The following is a 20,689-nucleotide window of genomic DNA, read 5'->3' as shown; positions in this document are numbered from 1 at the left end:
GCTAAAATAGGAATAAAACAATTTAACAGGGCTCTGACAATCCGAATTCATAAGATTGAGACGTATGAAGAGATATTTAAAATCTGTGACCCTGTGAATTAAATATAGAATATTCAGAATCATATCTTTGTGAGAGAGAAAATGAGGAATAGATTCACAGACAATAAAGGTGCATAGTCTGACTTCTCCCTTCAATTTTTGGAGATAATAGTGGGTGAAGGACTTTTTTCAAATCCTTAAGTTAGTTTGTGACTGTCAAGGTTGGAATGTATGTTCCCTGATTTCCGGTCCAGTATTCTTCTGCAATAGGGATGTAAACTGATCAAAGTAAAATTCCTTCTGAATCACTGAAAGCACAAGAGAAATAAGGGCTCTGCTTCTTCATTGAAAAAGATTAAGGTTGGGGAAAACTGATTTTTGCAAATGGCAAATTAGAACACTTTCTTTGGTGTCCCCGTATTTCCCCCATTGAAGGTGCCCAAGGGAATGCAACTATAAAAATTGCAGTAAGTGACAGTATGTAAATAATAGTCCTGATGTTGGGACATATGGTCTAAAGAAATGAGGGCAATATACCTTTCTGTAGTGTGTTTGACAGATTGGGGAGAGAAATAGCAAAAAAATTATAATAGCTCTCTGCGGCAGCTGGAGGTTACATGGACACCCAAACACCTTGCCCACTGGTATCACAAAATAAATCTTTTTTCTAAAGATTTTATTTATTTATTTGAGAGAGGATGAAAGAGAGAGCATGAGGGCATGTGCAAGGGAGAAGGAGAAGCAGACTCCCCGCTGAGCAGGGAGTCAGACATAAGCTTGATTCCAGGACCCTAGGGTGAGCAAAAGCAGACTTTTAAGGAACTGAGACACTCAGGTGTCCCCAAAAGATATAATTTTTAAGTAAGTAAATATTTAGGATATCTGAATTTATATCATGACTGTGGGACATCACAGGCATAATTTTTACTGGGTGAAATGACTTAAACAATTTTCTTTAAAATTAAAAAAAATGAAAACAGATCATTGCAGCTCTAGAAACAACGTTTAATTTAGTTTGGAAAGAAAGAGACGGATGGCAAGAAGTAATCCAGATGTGCAACTCTCAAGAAAGAAAAAATATGATGAGGTGAAACACGATTATTTTTGAAAAGGAAGAAAAGATCAGCTTGAAATTTAGAAAATTAGACATATGTACTATGTAGAAGTGACACTGAGAAATCAGTTGAGCTAAAACCATCCAAATGAAAATCCTGAAGTAAGAAAATACAGATTTGAAAAAAGGGGGGAAATGGTTATTTTAAGACTAAGTTATTATTTATTTGCAGTCACATGATGACTAAAGGGATTTGAAATGCAACAAATGGCATAGATCTGAGAACTGATTTCCAAAAGATATTTAAATAATTCTAAGGTCCATTGAGTGTATGATCTAGGTCTAGTAACAGTGAAACCTAATCCTTCTAAAGGACCTGCCCAGTTGCCTTTTTATATAATTATGCCACAGAGAACTGATAGTATCTGGTAGTTTCAGTAAGTACACATGCACACAGTCCCAGTGGGTATTGTCTCAAAGGATAAAGGTATTTGGGGCTTACTACTTTCCCAAAAGGCAAATTAATGGCTTTTCCTAAAATACATCTTAAAATATGCAACAGAATTGATAAAACAAAAGGGGTAAAATCAGCTATTCCAAAATTCACCTTTTTTTACATATGTTAATTTTGGCTTACTTGTTTCTTGACCTTTATTAAATACAAAAGAATGATTTTATATTAAGAAATATTTTTAAAAATAGATTTTAGCAGTTAGTATTAGATGTCTGCCAACAGGAGCTTTGTTTTTCCCCCTCAATCCTAAAGCCTCCAGGAAAGAATTTTTTTTTTTTTTTTTCATTTTAAGGTTATACATAAATCAGTGGAAATAGGTAGGAAAGACATGTACTATTTAGAGTTCCAAGAAGGGACCTACTTTCCAATCCTTTTTATATCTTGCTTTTACATCTTTAAACACACCTCCCAGGTCCTAAAGAAACACTAGCCACACACTAGTCCTGTTGTCAATGATCTTTGGGTGAAGCACTCCATCCAAGAAATACAATCATTTCCTCCCAAGCAATTACAAACTGTAATTTGTATGTTTCACATATAATCTTAACATCTCCACAGATGTGAAGTTCACATCTCCAGCCCTATCCTCAACCCTGGCATGTTGTGATTTGTACTTTTCCCCACCTGTGTTTCTCAAAGAATGGATTAAGCAATGCTCTCGTCTCTCTAGTTCTGAAATCACATGATTCTGAAATTAACTTCACATTTTCCCTGACTCTGTAACAATTTTACAATATGGTCAGAATACTTGCTGAAATTCTTACTGTCATATATGAGGTAGAGGGAAAGCACAAAGATTTTGACCATTAAGGAAAGAATGAAGCAGGTGGTATTTATAGCAAGACAAGGAGGTATGTGTAACATTAACAGAATAAGTTACGGAAACTATTTAGTTGGATATGGTTCTTCCAATTTCTGCCCTTGTGTAAATTTTTTTCTTGTTTTGTTGGGATTATTTTAGATTTTTTTAGGTATTATAACTTAGAGCCCTTTCCAACAGAAACCTTATAATCATGAACTAGATGTCTTTTTGCAATTATCCTAGATGATTTTTTTCTATCTCCTTACCGTTGCTATGCACCACAATTGTTGGTTTGCTTTTTCCCATTTCTTTGTCAATACAGTGACAGAATTGCTGTACAATTTTGTATGGCCTTATGATTCTAGCCACATATTTTGGAAAACAAAGCTCTTCATTATAGGTGGTAGCATTTCTAGAAATTTTATTTTTGTTTATCTTTCATTTTAATAATGTTTTTGGCCATTCTTGAGAGAAAAGCATCCTTTTAAACATATATTTCGGGCGCCTGGGTGGCTCAGTGGGTTAAGCCGCTGCCTTCGGCTCAGGTCATGATCTCAGGGTCCTGGGATCAAGACCCACATCGGGCTCTCTGCTCAGCAGGGAGCCTGCTTCCCTTCCTCTCTCTCTGCCTGCCTCTCTGCCTACTTGTGATCTCTGTCTGTCAAATAAATAAATAAAATCTTTTAAAAAAAACATATATTTCATTGACAGGCGTTATAGGAGTATTTTCAAAGATTTTAGGATGAATATGTTCAGAGTAATTTTCACCTAGCAGCATATGGATAATTTTTACATCTAATGCAGGTTATTAATTCCAAATTAATTCTTTGATACTGGCCATATTGTGTTTGACAGCCAAGTTTAGTCTTGCTACCTAAATATTAATACCTAATACACTCTCTCTCTCTCTCTCTCAAATAAATAAATAAATAAATAAAATCCATTCTGGTCAGAGGGTTTGCTCATAATATTTTTTGATAAGGGGTACTTCTATAAGCTACAGCTATATATAAGCAAAACTGTGAATATACCAGTTCTTTCCTTAGATTCCTTTAATTCTTTTAGTTTCTGCCCATTTTATACTTGCCACTCCAGGCCCCTTCACAAGGAGGCTAAGCCTGTAACAACATCACTTTGTCCTCTGAGCCAATTCTTGCCACTGTCCCTTGCCTTTGTCTAAATCTGCTAAACTACATCAGGATTCTTTGCCTCAGAGCATAACTCCATGCTAAATACTCTCATAGATTCTGAAGAAGTTGTGGAGACTTACAGAGCTCGTTCTCTTCTATATCACCGATGGCCATCAGAAGATAAGGGATCTCAGGTTTGTGGGATTCAACCCCACAGGGATCCACACTGAGCACAAAGTCCGCGAGAGATTCTTTCTCCCACCTCCTCCTCCCCTCTGCTCCTTCCCCCATCTCACACTTGCTCTCTCAAATTAATAAATAAAATCTTAAAAAAAAAAAGAAAAGAAATGATTTTGAGGGGGAAGAAGTTAAACTAGATCTTCTTGGGAATTGCTTACCATATAGAATTATAGTTTACCTAATAAACTACAGAAAAATTAAGGAAAATTACTAAAGAATTGACACTGAAAAAAGTATTTGGAAGGTATGTGAAGCCTCTGAAGAAGTATTTTAATATTCCTGAAGAGAAAAATCACAATTTCATTGAATTTTCACTACTTATTTTATTGTTCATTACTTTTTTTCATTTAAAATCGCATAACTATTTGTTTATGGTGCAGCTGTAACAAAATATCACAAATTGGCTGGCTTAAAACTACAGAAATTTATTCTCTCACAGCTCTGGGGTCTGGAAATCTGAGATCACAGGCTTGGCAGGACTGTACCACCTCTGAGGTTATAGGGAAGAATCCATTCCATGCCTTTCTCTCCCAGCTTCTGGTGACTTCTGACAATATTAAGTGTCCCTTGGCTTTAGCTTCATCACCCCAATTTCCGCCTTCATCTTTATATGGCCTCCTGTCTCTGCACTATTCAACCGACTTTAAGTGTGGCATGTTTAAATAAAAGGTAAAAAATTAAAAAGTGCCAGTGACTAGGGTTCGTAGAAAGTTGGTAGGAATATTTGGGGTCAATATAATGTTTCTTATAATCATTTCATCTATTCATAGTTTTGCTTCTGATCCCAATATGAGAATATTCTTTTTTAATGAAGTTATACATATAGCATTTATATTTAACCTTCCACTCTGATTCTAGAATTAAGGCTCCAAGACACTAAGGATTTTTTTTCTTTTTCAAAACCAAAAAACCCAGCAAGTATTTATTCATTATGTTTGAATAAGTATTAACTAAATTAATTACCAAAGATAACAAATGATGCTGTATTATCTCTGTTCTTATTTTATTCTTTTTACTCTCATATTTCTTTAATGTGACCTTTGTTTTATATTCTGTCACATGAGATATACTTTATTTGCTTTATCTTCTGTTGTATTTTGGAAAGTAACTTTAAGCCTTCCTTTAAAAAGCTAAACTAGGGATGCCTAGGTGGCTCAGTTGTCAAGTGTCTGCCTTTGGCTCAGGTCATGATCCCAAGGTCCTGGGATCAAGTCCCATATCAGACATTGGGCTCCCTGCTTGGTGGAAAGTCTTCTCACTCTTCCTGCTTGTGTTCCCTCTCTTCTTGTGTCTCTCTCTATCAAATACATAAATAAAATCTTTAAAATAAAATAAAAAGCTGAACTAAATCTTTCCAAGTAATCAAAGTCCAGAATTAAATAATAAAATTTTACTTTCCACTATGAAAGTAGAAGAATTAATGTTCCTATTCTCTTCAAATTCTCAGGTTTTCTTAATTTACTCTAGGAAAATAATCTAAATTATTGTTATAATTATATTACTATAATTGTATTTGAATAATTACTATAGTCTTCCGCATTTAATTTTATAGCTAGAGTTGCAGCAATTATTTGGATTTACATCTGAATAGTTAACTAGTATTAGCACTCACCAACATTCCCTGTTCTACAGAATTCCTACTCTCCTAAGTCCTTAATTTTTATTGATCACTTGATAGGCTAGAGTGTATTCTCTAATAATTTATTTAGAAAGAATAACATAGGAATTTACCATACTCGTAAACAACTTTCTATAAATTTTACGTAACTATGCATGACAGCTTGGGTAAGTATGGAATTTTATTTTCAAAGTCTGTTCTTGAGCCTTCTCAAATGATTTTATATGAAATTTACTCTTACATGTGAAGTTTAATAGAAGATTTTTTTTTTTTTTAAGTAGCTCTTTTTCTGCTTTAGATATTTTGGCATTTTCTTTCTTTCTTTATCAAACTGAAAAGTTATGTCTAGCATATGTGTAATTTTACATCTTTTATTAGTTTTTATCTCTTTTTTCAGGAATGCAATAGGATTTTTATAACATCCTTTTTCAGGAGATATTTCAGTCTAATTTTTAAATTACCTTTTTTATATAATCATTCTTACATAATTTCCTATCAGTTTTAATGTAATTATTTATTGTCAATATTTATATCTATGGCATCCTTTTAAAATGTTTGGCTTTGTTTTTTTGTTTTTTTGTTTTTTTACATTCTAAAATAACTTCTCTCTTTATTTAAAACTCAGTTTTCATTTCTAGAAATATCCTTCCCTGATTGTCCTTGGAAACAACAAGAAAATAACATCACCACCATAATGGTAAAGCAATATTGTTTGGGTTTTTTCCTCACTATTAAATTTATATGGCGAGAACCAAGTATTTTATCCTGTATTGTATTGTATTGTATCCAGTGGTTCTCTATTCACATTGGTAGCCAATCTCTGCCTAGCAACATTTCATCTCATTCCTTCTCCTTTTGTTATACAGATTATATTTGTTAAGGTCAATTTTTATCCTACCATGTTAAGCTCCTAAAGCAGATTTTTTTTTTCTTTTCACTAAAATCAGTTTTTAAAGCACACATTTCTTATGTATCATCACGTAAAAGTAACTTCTCTGGAATTGTATTTGGTTTTATATGTTATTTGTGTGTGTGTGTGTGTGTGTGTGTGTATTTCTGAGAATTAATACAAGAACAAGATGAGACTGTGCTAGATCCCAACTGATAGAGTGTTAGAAATACCATTAGTAAACAGAAAGAAAGAAATGTCCTTTCAACCAAGAACAAAATGGAAAAGAAAGGAAGGAAGAGGAGAGAGAGGGAGGGAGGGAAGAAGGAAAGGATGAATATTGAATTCATTATACTGATTTCTATGGCCATGTCATTCTCAATATACCATGCAGTCTGATATGATGTCTTTAAAAACTAAAACTGTATTTTTTTTTTGCACTGAAGGAAATTCCAGATGGCAGTAGACTCAGTATGAATATTTTCACAATATAGATTCTTACATCTCTCCTTATCATTAGCTTCATCTCTTCCTTCTAAATTAGAATCAAAGAAAACTAAACCTGGGATAAAGTAGTGTTCTCTTGCTCCTCATCTTGTTACCTATAACCCTGAATATTTAGAGAAACTGTATAACCTGCCTTTTGCTCTCTCTACTGTTTGCAGCTTGAAATTTCAAAGTGATGACTTTTCCTGGGGTACAGTACTTACCCTCTATCTGCTTCTCTTAGGTTGAGTGATTGTATTAGATCAGCAGCAAAGAAATGCATGGTCAACCTACTACTCTCTAGAGAGCATTATCCAGACCAAGCAACCCTACCTTTCCATGCAGATGAGAACATAATTTAAGAAAAAAAAAAGTCTTCAAATGGAGGATGGACTCTTAAAGAAAAAGTATCTCACTATGTATTAATCTTCAAGTACCTAGGAAGTTTAGCTTTTAGAGGTTCTGACATCAGTGTATTCTCCATATATTTTTAGCTACTGGAGGAAAAAATTAACAGGGAATCTATGTTAAAAAATAATGAATAAGGACATTTCTTTCAGATCAGTGCATATAAAAGTCTAAAATAACAGTTATTTTTAAGGAATCCAAACTCTTTTATAATGACATTCCAACTGTAAGAAGATAGGTTTGTATGAAAAACTGCTATGTTTCTGGGGAAATTGCACAAATAATCTAAATTTAGATATTTAAAATGAAAATGCCTAAAGAATACAGGATTGATTAGAAAAGTACGTTTGTTTAACTTCGTGCTTCTTTTTTTTTTTCTCTCTGTCTCTAGGGAGGGTTTTCTTTAACATTGGAGGAAATATATTCTGATTTAAAAATACTGCAATAAGAATATAAACTCAAAACATATTGCATATATTTATTCACATACTTTCCAGAGCTGAAACTGTTGAGCAATAAGAGAAAAGCCAAATATTTCTCTCTTCTCTTCAGTGCTAGAACTCTACTTCACGGGCAATTAGCCACCTTCAAAGGAAGAAAAAGAAGGGGATTAATAACTTTAATAACTTTGCTTATGTAGAACTCCATTTCCTCCTTCACACCATGACAATCACACATTAGGTCTATATATTTGATAACACAACGTATTATTATAATTGCTTATACAATCTGATGTCTTTTTAAAAACTTCTAAGAAGAGGAGCGCCTGGGTGGCTCAGATGGTTAAGCCTCTGCTTCAGGCTCAGGTCATGATCCCAGGGGCCTGGGACAGAGACCGCATAGGGCTTCCCGCTCAGCAGGGAGCCTGCTTCCTCCTCTCTCTGCCTATTTGTGATCTCTGTCTGTCAAATAAATAAATAAAATCTTTAAAAAAAATAAATTAAATAAAATAAAAATAAAAACCTCTAAGAAGAAATGATAAGAATTCATTTTTAAAATCTTTTATGTTAGCCCATAGTTACCATTTGTGATATTCCTCATTTTTTTCAAAGGACCCCAGTGATCCTCAGGTGTCACTTCCTTTCTGCCTAGAGGACTTTCTCCAGGATTTACATTGGGCAAGCCTATTTAACAACAAATATCCCCAGTCTTTGCTTTCTTGCAATGCCTTTCTTTTGCCTTATATTGAAAAGAATAGATTTGCTGGATATAAGATCCTTGGCTAACAGGTTTTATTTATTTTATTTTATTTTGTTTTCTCTTTTTGTACTTTTACTCTGTCATTCCACTGCCTTCTAGACTCCATTTAATTCTACTGGTAAATCAACAATTTCATTGATTTCATTGATGCTCTCCTATATAAAATGAGGGGTTTTTTGTCTTGCTGTTTTCAAGATTTTCTTGTTGTATTTAGATTTTTAAAATAATAGATTATAGTGTACCTTGGTATGACTGTTGTATTTGTCCTATTGATATCTGTTGATAATATTTTCCATCAAATTTGGGATGACTTTGTCCATTATTTTTTCTCTGATTTTTTTTCTCCTGCCACCTGGACTATGTTGTTGAACCTCTTTCATCTGTTTTTCAGTTCAGTTTTTGAACTCTTTAACTCCAGAATTGTTATTGGGTCATTTTTCCATAACTTGTATATCCTTGTTGAAATTTTTATTTGTTGATTTATTGTTGTCATATTTTTTCTTTATTTTTTAACCCGGTTTCCTTTATTTCCTTGAATGGATTTAAATTAGCACATTTGAAGTCTTTTGGACAGTTTCTATCGCTGTTTTTTTTTAATTCTTTGTCAACATGTCACAGTTTCGTTTCTTTGCTTATCTCATAATAAAACTAGGAATATCATTTTTTACAAATAATATCTATATAAAATAATAATATTTATAACTATCTAATTGTTGATTTATCCAGCTATTTGTCATTTATGTATTAGATTATATATTGTAGCAACTCCAGATTTTTATATTTTGCTTCAAGCAGTAGTGTTTAGTTTTTTACTGTATATTTCTTTATTCTTGTATTTGGAACTTGCCTTGACACAATCTGTGTGGTATCTGTCTCTATTATAGTGTGTGGCTATTCATCTCTCATTGATTTGTTTTGTGTGTTTGTTTGTCTGTTTGTTTTAAAATGGCTTCCTAAAAGATGATCCTATGTCTCTTAGTGGTTATCCAATGATTGTCTAGAAGTTGAAAGTAAGGTTTCTGTCCTCTGCAGATGGATCTGTGTGTAGGTAGGAGAACACATTCAATGGTCAGGCCATTTTCAAGTGGCGTGTATTTTACTTTCCCTATGATCATTTTTAAGGCTCCTATATATGTGCATGTTGTCACAGGGTTAACCAAGAGTGTTTGAATAGCTTGGGCCTACTCTGGTGTCAGCTGGACACATGCATAGCTTCAGCCAGAAACATGCTTGGCTCAATCTCATCCATGCTCTAAATCTGGTAAAGCCAAGCAATTGGCTCTCACCTATTTGCCTGCCTTCAGTAAATCAGATCCACTAATAATGTTGATGGAAATGGATATCACCTAACATTCCAGATAGAAAAATTATCGATCAATCCTCACAGCTTTGCAGTCCTGATATAAACACCACACTAAGCTGAGGAAATAGCACGGACTGTCTCTGCTCTTTTCCAAAGTTCAGCAGTTTTCCAAGCATAAATACTTCTCCATTTCTATGTCTTTGGCTAATTTCCAGAGCAATGAAATAATAGCTTTTGTCAATTTTGTGACAGTATACAAGTTGCTCTTCAGAGAGAGGGCTTGCTTATCTTCTTGGTCATAGCAAATATGCTTGACTTTTAAATTTGTCTATGTTTTGCAGCAAAATGAAGAAAAAAAGTAATCCAAATATCTCTTATGGGGGAAGGTGAATAGTTGTAAAGAGACAGAATATTTTTATAATGTAGTGCATTTTTGTTGTTGGCCCAACCTGTCAACTATGGAAATAAATTTTAAATTCTAGATGCCCACCTTATAAAAATAATGTGAATATAAACTTTGCTGAAAACTCATGACAAAATGGAAAAGGAAAAATTGTTATATGTAAATAATACTGTAAAAATATGGAGAAGTTGAAGTTCAAAATTAAATTAAAATATTGAATCTAGGTAACTTATGTGCAAGAAAATGTTGACAATTGTCAATACACATAAAAATAGAAATTTATGCATTGAAACATAAAGGTATTATAAAGCTCACTGAGAGAAAACAGGAAATAGGAGTTAAAGGGCAAGAAAAGATGAAATGTGGAAATTATACTCAAGAAGCCACTACTAATAGTAAGTGTATACATTCTGAAAAACAGTGACAGCATCTTTCTCAGAAAAAATATTGTTAAAAGTATAAGGCCATATTTGATTCTGATTGTGCCATAGTGAATGACTTTTAGAGAGAGTTGGCAATGACTGGAAAAAGATATAAAGAAAGGATTTAGGAATCAGTGTTAAATCTAATGTTATCTAGGAAGAATAAATGGCATTGTCTGCTGAAGACTAAGATACCAGTGATATTGAAACAAATCAACATATAAAGTGTTCAGAAGAGGAATGGAATTAATGAAATAATGGAGAAACTGGCTGAGGTAAACTTAATGCATGACTTTTTTTGTTTAGTTTCTCAATGAGAATATATGTAAATATGCATAAAAACTAAGGAAATGTTACAACAAAGTATTTGAAATCTTGCCTAGAAGTCTTAGAAATGACACATACTAAAGTGAGGAGAAAGTTCATGCTTAGTTATACACAATATGCATGCAGAGAAATAAAGTAGTATGGTTTTGGGGGGTTCTCCCATGATTATGGTTCCATAATATACATGCAGATGATTAGGAGACTGAAGTGTTACATTACCAGTTAAATCAACATCACAAAAAGGTATAGAATATACTTCTATTCTTTTGAAACTTACTAATTATTCACTGAAGAAAGTGGATGTGAGGGATTGGGAGCCTTGCAAATTATTGAGAAATCTGAAAACAAAACCAGAAATGGTTAAGCCTATAATTACATTAGGATTGATTTGTAGGTAATATCAACTGAAGAATAATTTTCTAATGTAATGTGGGCAAAACATAAATATCTTTGAAAGTCTTATATTAGCCAAACAAATAGCAAAGGTGGAAAGTGGGCTTCCTAAATTCTGCATATAGTCATTAGTCCTCTTATTACCTCTTGAAAATGGCCATAGGCCATTATAAAATTCTCTCTCTCCAGTCCCAACTAAAACACTATTCACTGGATATGGAATTCCAGAAGAGCCGCTAAGTGATAATGGAGTCCAATTTATGTCACTGAAGCTCCAAACCTTTCTTAGCTCAAATGGAGTGAACTACATTCATTTTGCACTATACAAGCTAGCCACTAATGGCCTCATCCAGCACTTTGGACAGTTGTTCTGTAAGCACTTTTTGCTGGAAAGTGAGGAGGCTGAACGGTGCGACAGCCAGCTGCCAGGCGCTCCGTTGTCCTTCTGCTGTGTGGAGGTCGCTCACTTATCATTAGGTGAACTTCCCATGCTGTTACTTCTGGTCAAAGACAAGACTGCCTTTTTTGATCTCAGAGAACCAGAAAGACCAACAAGATCTTTCAGAGCAAGGTGATTTGGAGGAAAAAGCTTCAGGAAATGGGCCATGAGAATACGTTTCAAGCTGCTCCTTTAGTGTTTGTTGTTCTTTCTGCCTCAGGAAAAATACGACTGTTTCATGATGATAAAAAAGTGAAGGGATAAATGAAGAGATGCAAAAGAGAAGCACACAAAGGGGAGAACATATTTTCATAATAATGGATACCCATTTTCTTATCTGGTACTTGCAGATATCAGTAAACTGTATGCGTAGTTTAGACTTGAAATGCCTTAACTCTGCATGAGATGGTGGCTAGGACTCCAAATGAGGTTAATAAAATTTACCTAGAGGGAGTAGTTTATGATCCATTAGGATAAGTAAAAATTTTTGAAAGTTTTATTTTCTTCCATTTTTATCCATTCTTTTGCATTTCTCTTGTTTTTAAATAAAACGTATAAACTGAATTAATGTAATAGCACCTGCATATATCTTGTAAATAAATAAATATGCATATATTAGGGGTAAACACTGAATTAGATTTTTACTTATAAAGACATGGAGGAAAAAATGGAGATTATCAATCTCGCGGAATGATCTACAAGCTCATAATCAGAAGACCTAAATCCTAATACAAGCACCGCCTTGATTCATTCAGTAATCTTAATCTCATTATTAAATTTGTTGTACTTCAACAAATGCTTTCTCTCCAAAGCAAGGGAAATAAGTATCTCCTTACATTTTCTTATGTTGCTATTGTTGTTGTAAAAGAATAATGATATAAGTCACAAAGACTGTTTTAAAAAGCTACAAGAATTGTAAAACACTTATACATTAATTTTAAACACATTTTCTACTTATAAAATATTGCTTTAAGTTGGTTTGTATGTGAGTTAATTATCTATCCCTTTTATTTATTTAAAAGGAATTATAAGTCTTCCAATTAACTGTAAAAGATATAACATTAGCTGAGGTATACTGACATACTATACTTGACCTCAAAAAGTCAAAGGAAGGCAAATGAGAGATTTGTTCCAACTTATCAGGGAAGATTCGTTACTTAAGGTTAGCAGACAGAAGACTCTGGTTCCAAAATGAAGCTTACAGAAGATAAGGACAATAATTTTTTAAAGGATTTGTTTCAGAAGAATGACCTATCCAGATGGTTTTTGGTAAAGTGGATAAAATGTTCTGGTAATCAGGATAAAATAAACCAGGCCTCTCTGGACCTTGTGGCTCTTAGCAGAGTAGTGAGTAGTGGAGTAGTGAGTAGTAATGAGGTTTGAATATGAATGTCTCATCAGGACTTTGAAGGCGTAAGAAAATAAAAGTACAAATCTAACAAAGTGGGACAGTCTACTTCTCCTTTATATTTTGTTTCATGCTTTGGTTTAATATAAGTTAGTCATTCATAAGTTTATGACCAATAACGATAAACGCCTTTATCCTTTTAGAAATAATATTGTGATTATATAGCATTTGGATGGTAATTTTTGAACTGTAAGTAGTAGTCCAATTCTAAATCACTAAGTTGGAGTAGTTCTTCAGTGAGGAGGAGAAAGTCATAACCTAAAAAGAACAACTTACAAGCTCTACCAGAATGTGTACTCATTCAGCAAAGCTGAAAAATTCACTATTATCATAATTCTTAATAAACAGAAGCTATCACCCTTTAGATTTTGTTTTACTTATTTGTTTATTAAGATTTTATTTATTTATATGACAGAGAACACGAGGAGGGGAATCAAGAGAGGTAACAGCAGGAGGAAGGGAGCCTGATGTAGAGCTTGATTCCAGGACCCTGGGATCATGACCTGAGCTGAAGGCAGACCCTTTACCGACTGAGCCACCCGGTGCCCCACCCTTTCAATTTTGAAAATACTTTTAAAACAATGAACAAATTATTCACATGATCAGTGACTTCCAGAGTTTTATTGTGTGTCCAGCATGTTTAAGGCAATGTCTTAGGATAAGACAAAAAGAAACAGGACATGTGTGAAACTTCTGTTCTAAAATGAACCTGGCATTTGAGTTGTCCTTTTTCTCTGGTTTATAATAGTTTACATAGCACTAGCATTGTTTGTTCCTAAAAAATTTCAAATAACTCACTTAAAAAAACTGGCCTTGGAAGTATTTTTGATGATGTGTATCTATGTCTGTATTATTATCTTTGGGCATATAATTAGTTATAATTAATTTTCAATATTTGGTCATTAAGGTGATTTTACATTCTCAGTATTATAAAAAGAATGGAGTTACTATAACTGATTGAAAACAAATTAGAAATGGAAATTCATAAACCTGCAAAATGAAATTATAAATATTGAAAAATACAAAAAGAAATCCTTATAGATGCATGAAGGGTAGTGGCAAACTGTCCAGTGAAGATGTTTGATTTGGGTTTAAAATACAGAAAATTTCAGTCGTTTCTCTAGCAAAGGCAGTTATGTAAAGCCTGAGTCTACATAAAATCTTATAAGAAATTTTGAATTGCTTAAATAAAGTCTCCCATGTCTACCTGATTACTATTTCTGTACCTTCAGTCTATGAATGCTTGTGGCAGAAATTGCCAATTGCCTTGGCCAAAATTCATTTTCCTTCCTAACTATAAAAATAGGTATTGTGATGGAGTACTTGGCTATTTAGCTAACCATAACCTTTCAAATCTCCATTCTTGCCAGGTAGAGTTACATGTCCAATTCTGGCCAACGGCATATGAGCAGGACTGAAGAGTGCAACCTCTGAATCATACCTTTAAAAGTAAAGGAGCATATGAATTATTTCTTTTTTCTTTCATCCTTCCAGTGGGCTGTAAGGTGGGCATTGTGACCAATTTCAACCAAACTGATGATGTTATAGTCAAGGAATGTCAGAGCCAAAGAAATGGAAGAATTTTACATCTCTGACTCCTCTGGGTCCTTTGCCAACCCTGAATCACCTGCCTGGAGAGTTTCGTCATAAAGAAATTAATTCATGTTTATCTTGTGTAAGCACTCTACTTCAGGATACCTTGTCACCATGGCCTACCCTGTATCCTAAAATAACTTTTGATGAAGATAGTCTGGGAGACATATAAGAACTCTTTTGTTTTAATAATATGAGGAATGGGATTTGCTACAGAGTTGCTAGGACATTGGAGCCTGGTTATTTTCATGTTTTTCAACAGTAACTAACTAAGGGTCAACATTTCAGAATGAGGAATACCAACAGTTTGTTTCAGGCTACATTTCTATTAACTTAGATACATGCTAACTAGAATTATTATTTAGTAAAATAGAGTAGAAAATATATGCTGGTAATAATGTTTTCTAGGCTTGTCCAGAAATGTTTGCCATCCAGTAACTACCTTAGACAGTGTTGTTAAAAACTGTGTTAATTTGAAGAGTCTCAGTCATTTCTCCATCCCATCCCCTTCTAGGTCCCTCTCAACACCTTGCTGAGCATTTTTGTGACATTTTTGTACATTTTAAAAATAAGAACTTTTGACAACACAAGTGTTGCAGACTTGACTAATAGTGAATTTTCAGGGTCTTCTCAGGATACACAAACTTCTTAATCCAAAAGCAAGTTTTATTCAATGCCATACAACATCAAATGTGGCAATATTGCTAAGATGCAACATTGTAAAATGGTTTATTATCATAAAGTACATGAGCCAAGCTTATTAAGCCAAAGCTTATACCTCCTCCCAAAGTATGGGAGGTATTCTTAATGCATTTGATATAGAACAATTTGCTTTGCTTCTGCTTTGACTTTCTGATTTCCCATGATGTTCTGGTATTCAAGTCTTCTCACTATCCTTTCACTTTCAGTGTATGATCCCAGTAAAATTTGTTAAATGTTAGCCACTATTGAATGCGATTTAGTGACATTGAAAGAGCCACTGCTCTCTTTATGATAATTGTTATTTTAAAAGTATCCTTTTTCATGTTTTCTTTATTTGGATTGTAACTTTTTTTTTCCTTTGAAGCTCTTCATTTGCAGGATAATGTCAGTTCCTTCCAGGAAATAATAATAATAATAATAAAAACATTATCCAGTGAAAGAGGTTCTATGCTTTTATTTAATAGCCTCACATTTATGTGGCTTTTAAGAACAGTCTTTCAGCTTCTTGATACTAAAATTCCTCTAATAGCCACGTTTACTTTCCTATAAGAACCTTCACTAGTATACGCGATGCTACATAAAACAAGAATGCAAGGCAGGATTTCTGATGGTTAGATGGACCTGTGACAAGGACAAGTTAGTCATAGTCTGTGGAAATGCTTCTGGCAGGCTGCAGCCTCACAGGCAAATGCTGAGAGCCTATCACCAGGGAGCTGCCCCCTGGTGGATTCCATCAGAGAACTCTGATTTTATCTATGATTTCAAGAAGAGATCTCCTCCACTCCCTTCCAGTCAGTCAAATTTGAATTCTTGTGTGTCCTGGAGCTAATAATATTAACGGTAGTCCACAGCATCGAGTCTGGTCCAAACAACTAGGAATTAAATCGGGGTCGCTGCCAAAAGGTGAAAGGATTTGGCTAGAAAAAAAATTTCCTCAGTCAGACAGAAAAAATACGGGGAAAACTAACATAATGTAGCCAAAGCTCTCCCTGCCTAGACATAGGTGTGTCTCAGACGAGCGCGTATGTGGACTCATAAAAGGTTTCCTGGTTTCCGAATGGAAGTGCTGTGAATCGCCTCATACATAAGCGAGCCAGCTAATTCCCCATGGCTCAAGACATCCTCTCATTGATTTATGATGATTCTGCGGCAGAGCCCACTAAATTGCCGAGGATGTGCGGTGAACTGAGAGCTTAAAGAAACCTGTCTCGTGGACAAACCATATTTTTTTAATAAAAATATTTTTCACACTCAAGATTCTACCTTTTTCTTCCTACCCGATATTAAAATATGTGCCTGAGAGTTCCAGGTGTCTTTTGAATCATTTATTATGCACTTTCATTTTCAAGAGCATCAATATTTAGAGAAATTACTAATCCCGAGGATGATTTCTTTGGAAAGAGTTATTTCCACCTTAATTCTTCACTTTTTCTCTTCTACCGGTTCCCAATATTTTTTCTTCCCCCTCGCTTCAGTGTTTTTCTCCCTAGAGAGAGCCCTCTGGTTTTATGCTAAAGCCCCTTGCTCTTGCTTGGCCTGGCTGGGTTTTCTGCACGCCCATGAAAATGAAGAAACTTGCTGTACCAAGCCTGTGACTGAATGTAATTCTCCTACCCCATGCCTGATCCTCAAATCCATATAGGCAGTTTAAAACAAACCTCCCAAATTAGTCTTACCATTGTCATGTTTTTATTCATTTAGGTCCTAGAAAACCTTGCATTTAATTTAAAGAAATAGTAGGAACCACTAAAACCATGCCAAAATTTGAGAAGAGCATTTCAAAAATCTGGTTAAATGAAACAAGAGCATGAACTGAAGAAGAGAATTTAATGATTAAAAAAATGGTTTTTATTCACTAAATTGCTATGAATTAATAATATTATAACTTTATATTAGTGGTTTTCTTCTATCTCAGCTATTATTTAGTAAGTATAAAAATCATATCTATCTTTTTTATTCTTCTATGTAGTCTATTTTATTAGTTTGGGTGACTATTAAGTAGGTAATGAAAATGCAAATTTCAGTTTATATAGCATCTTTCAGCCTAAAATCTAAAAGTCATGGGCTGCTTAATTTTTGTTTCCACTTAGCTTTGCGCTTTGAATGACATCAGTGTGGATTTGAAAGCATTATTTTTGCCTTTACAAAACCCTGGAATCCTCTCTTGCAATCACAGGATGGATGCACTCTCTAAATAATTCCCTGTTTTCTAAAGGAGATATTGCTTCAGGCTGTAGGATCTTCACATTGAACAAGGCACAAAGAGAAATGGCCATTCTATTCAATCATTCATTTTCAAGAAGGACAGGGAAGACGGCGTTGGGGGTGGTGTAGAGAAAACATAAGCCAGTAGAATACATTTGCTTTATTTTCTATTTATGATATCCATACAAGATTACTCTCTTAACACACACCTTTGTCCATGAAGTGACATTTAAAAACCATGACAATAAAAGAATAAGACAGATTATGCAGCTTTTATTTTGTCAATATATCACAATTAACCTAACATCCAGAAATAAAAGGCAAAAAAATCATTTCTTCATTTTCAGTATCATGTGTGTGAATAGATTTGTGTTGGGTAATTTCAAGTATTGTTTATACACTAAAATAAAACATTCTCATATTTAAAAGGCATATATTCAATAAAAGAGTACCTCAAAGACTTCCAAAATATTCTTTTGAGTAGAACACACTAAAATCAAAAGCGGAAGGAAATTGAAGCATTATTGCAAAGTTGTGTAAAGTTAAGGAATTTTCATTTTAATCATTCAAATGTTGATATATGTCAGATCAAGCCTATCTATTAATATAATCAACATCAAATATAGAAAGTAAATATCTAATATCTTATTTCTATCAAAATCTATCAATTATGTATTATTAACTATATACATTAGAATTCAATTAATCCTCCCTTTTGTGTATAATGAGTAGGGAAATAAAAATCTCCGTAAAATGAAATAAAATGTTTTCCCCAGATTTCAGATATTTAAGCTATCAACTTGACACTTTTCTGTGTTTACATGATTCACATGTGAAGTGTTATCAGAAATTATAATTATGTGATTGAGCAAGATGTAGTTCTTGTTCAATTTAACTTCATTCAAGTGAAAAATAAAATAAGGTTCGGTCTTCAATGTTAATTATAATTCAAATAGTCCTTCCCATTAGAGGATGTTTAAATTATAGCAAATAGTGAAGTAGGTATGTAGTTTATGTAGCTATATCTAATCTTTATTATGAAAATTAATAATAAGAATTATAGTAGACATATTGATTTGAGGGCAAGGTTATATGGAGACCAGAAATACTACATTAATAAAATGTTATATTTCCTTAGTAATAACTCAGATGTAATCATTATATAACATGAAAGTTATATTTTAAAAACCAAGTTCCACTAATATATTTTAAATATATTTAGTATTTTTAAAATACAATTCAATTTTTAAAACACAATTTATACATCATTCCTTGGGACTGTGTCCATGATGTCCATTCTTCTAGGATGTTAAAGAAATGCCCACCAAGTTTATATGGTGTCTTTCTTAATGAGGATCATATTCACAATTGGGCTTCTAGTGGATACTGAAGAGATATTAAAATTCATTTTAGCACATTAGCAACAGAAAGGTGAGGATATAAAAGCATCATTAAATAGCAACTAAGATATCAGATGCCCTGTCCTCTTAGAGTGGTGTTTTCACTACAAGGAAGAGAGAGAATATAAGGACGCCATAGCTATCAGACCAACCCTGGCTCAGATAGGGAAGGAAAGGAAGAAAAAGGAAAAGAAAGAAGGATTTGTCTTTGGAAGACTAGTTCTAGAGTTGAGTGGGATTACCAGTGTCCTAGAAGTCTTGCTGTTCAGCAGCAACAGTTAATGAGGCATTATTTTGTTCCCCTCCTGCTCCTGGGAGAAAAGACCATGTAAGTCTATCTGCCTTACTTGTTCCACTCTTAGTCACACTAATATGGTTAATGCCATATTTATCTTGGTGATTTTTAATTTTATAAGTATTTTTAATTTTAGGACTTTGCTGCCCACCTTACTCTCTACCTTCCATCCTAAAATTTATGTGGAATACAATGTTTTAAAATATAAAACTCCTAGGTTGACATTTGCTTCAGACCAAGATTAAATGAAAAGGATCCAATCTACCTTTCCATCTGAAATGGAAAATCCACATAAAACAAACACACAATACTTGGCAAACACTAGACATTTGAAAATGAGGAATGGTGATTCCTGAGAAATGAGACTCAAATGAGGTGAGACCTACAAGTGTCTTAGCTTAAGGCCTTGGAGAGTTTCCAGGTGATGGCATGAGGAAGAGGAGCTGAGGTGGAACCCTAAGCATACCTGAGTTGAGACAGACCTGAGAATCTAAGTAGATTAAGGTGTCTAGAGAATGCAAGACAGAGTGCTAGAGCAGAAAGATCTGTACAGAGACAGGAATCCAGAGATCTGCAGAGGGCCCCTTGAGTAGTCAGTATGTACATCTGAGGAAACTACCTGAGGCATGGGAAAGAGCCACTAGTAAGGACTAGAGGTAATGGTACCCAGCTTATACCCAGGGAGAATAGTGTCTGTCACCGTCAGCCAGACTGGAAAATCTCTCAAGATATGGGGTAGAGCACAGAGAAGGTCTTGCCTCAGAAATGGGGAACATTAGGACTGGCCTGACCCTGGCTCCACTCTCACCAATAGATCTTAAAAACGAGAACCCCAAAAGGATTAAACTATTTCTAAGTAATTTATAATCCCAGAAAAAAAAATCAAGAATATTTATAACAATATATCCAGAACCCAATGTCTGGTATCCCATCAAAGATGACCAGGCATTCAAAGCAGCAGCAAAATTGGAACAATGAAAAGGAGAAAAATCAATCACTTAAAACTGACCCAGAACTGATACAGAGATGAAAATTATCAGACAAGGACATAAAAAAGTGATTATAACTGTATCCCATATGTTCAAAATTGAAGCAGAGCCATTGGTGATACATAAAGAAAGTTACATTGAAATTTTAGAGATGAAAACTATAGTGTCTGAGATTAAGATACACTTGATGTGATGCCAGATTATGAAGACTTAAATTAGATCCTCTGCTCTAATATTCATAAACTATAATAACTTTTTTAAGCTTAGTTTACTACTCTGTAAAACAAGACTAATAAAACCTGGTTAAAGGTATTATTGCAAAGATTAAAATGAGATGATGATAAAATGAGATCATTAGGTAAAACATTTAGCATGGTGTCTGGCACACTGTAAGCAGGCAATAATTTTATATTTATTATGCTACTCCTCT

The sequence above is a fragment of the Lutra lutra genome, chromosome 2 (genome assembly GCF_902655055.1).
Source record: "Lutra lutra chromosome 2, mLutLut1.2, whole genome shotgun sequence".
In the NCBI taxonomy this organism is placed as follows: domain Eukaryota; kingdom Metazoa; phylum Chordata; class Mammalia; order Carnivora; family Mustelidae; genus Lutra; species Lutra lutra.
The sequence above is the reverse complement of the archived record's forward strand: the minus strand, read 5'-3'. Positions refer to the sequence as shown.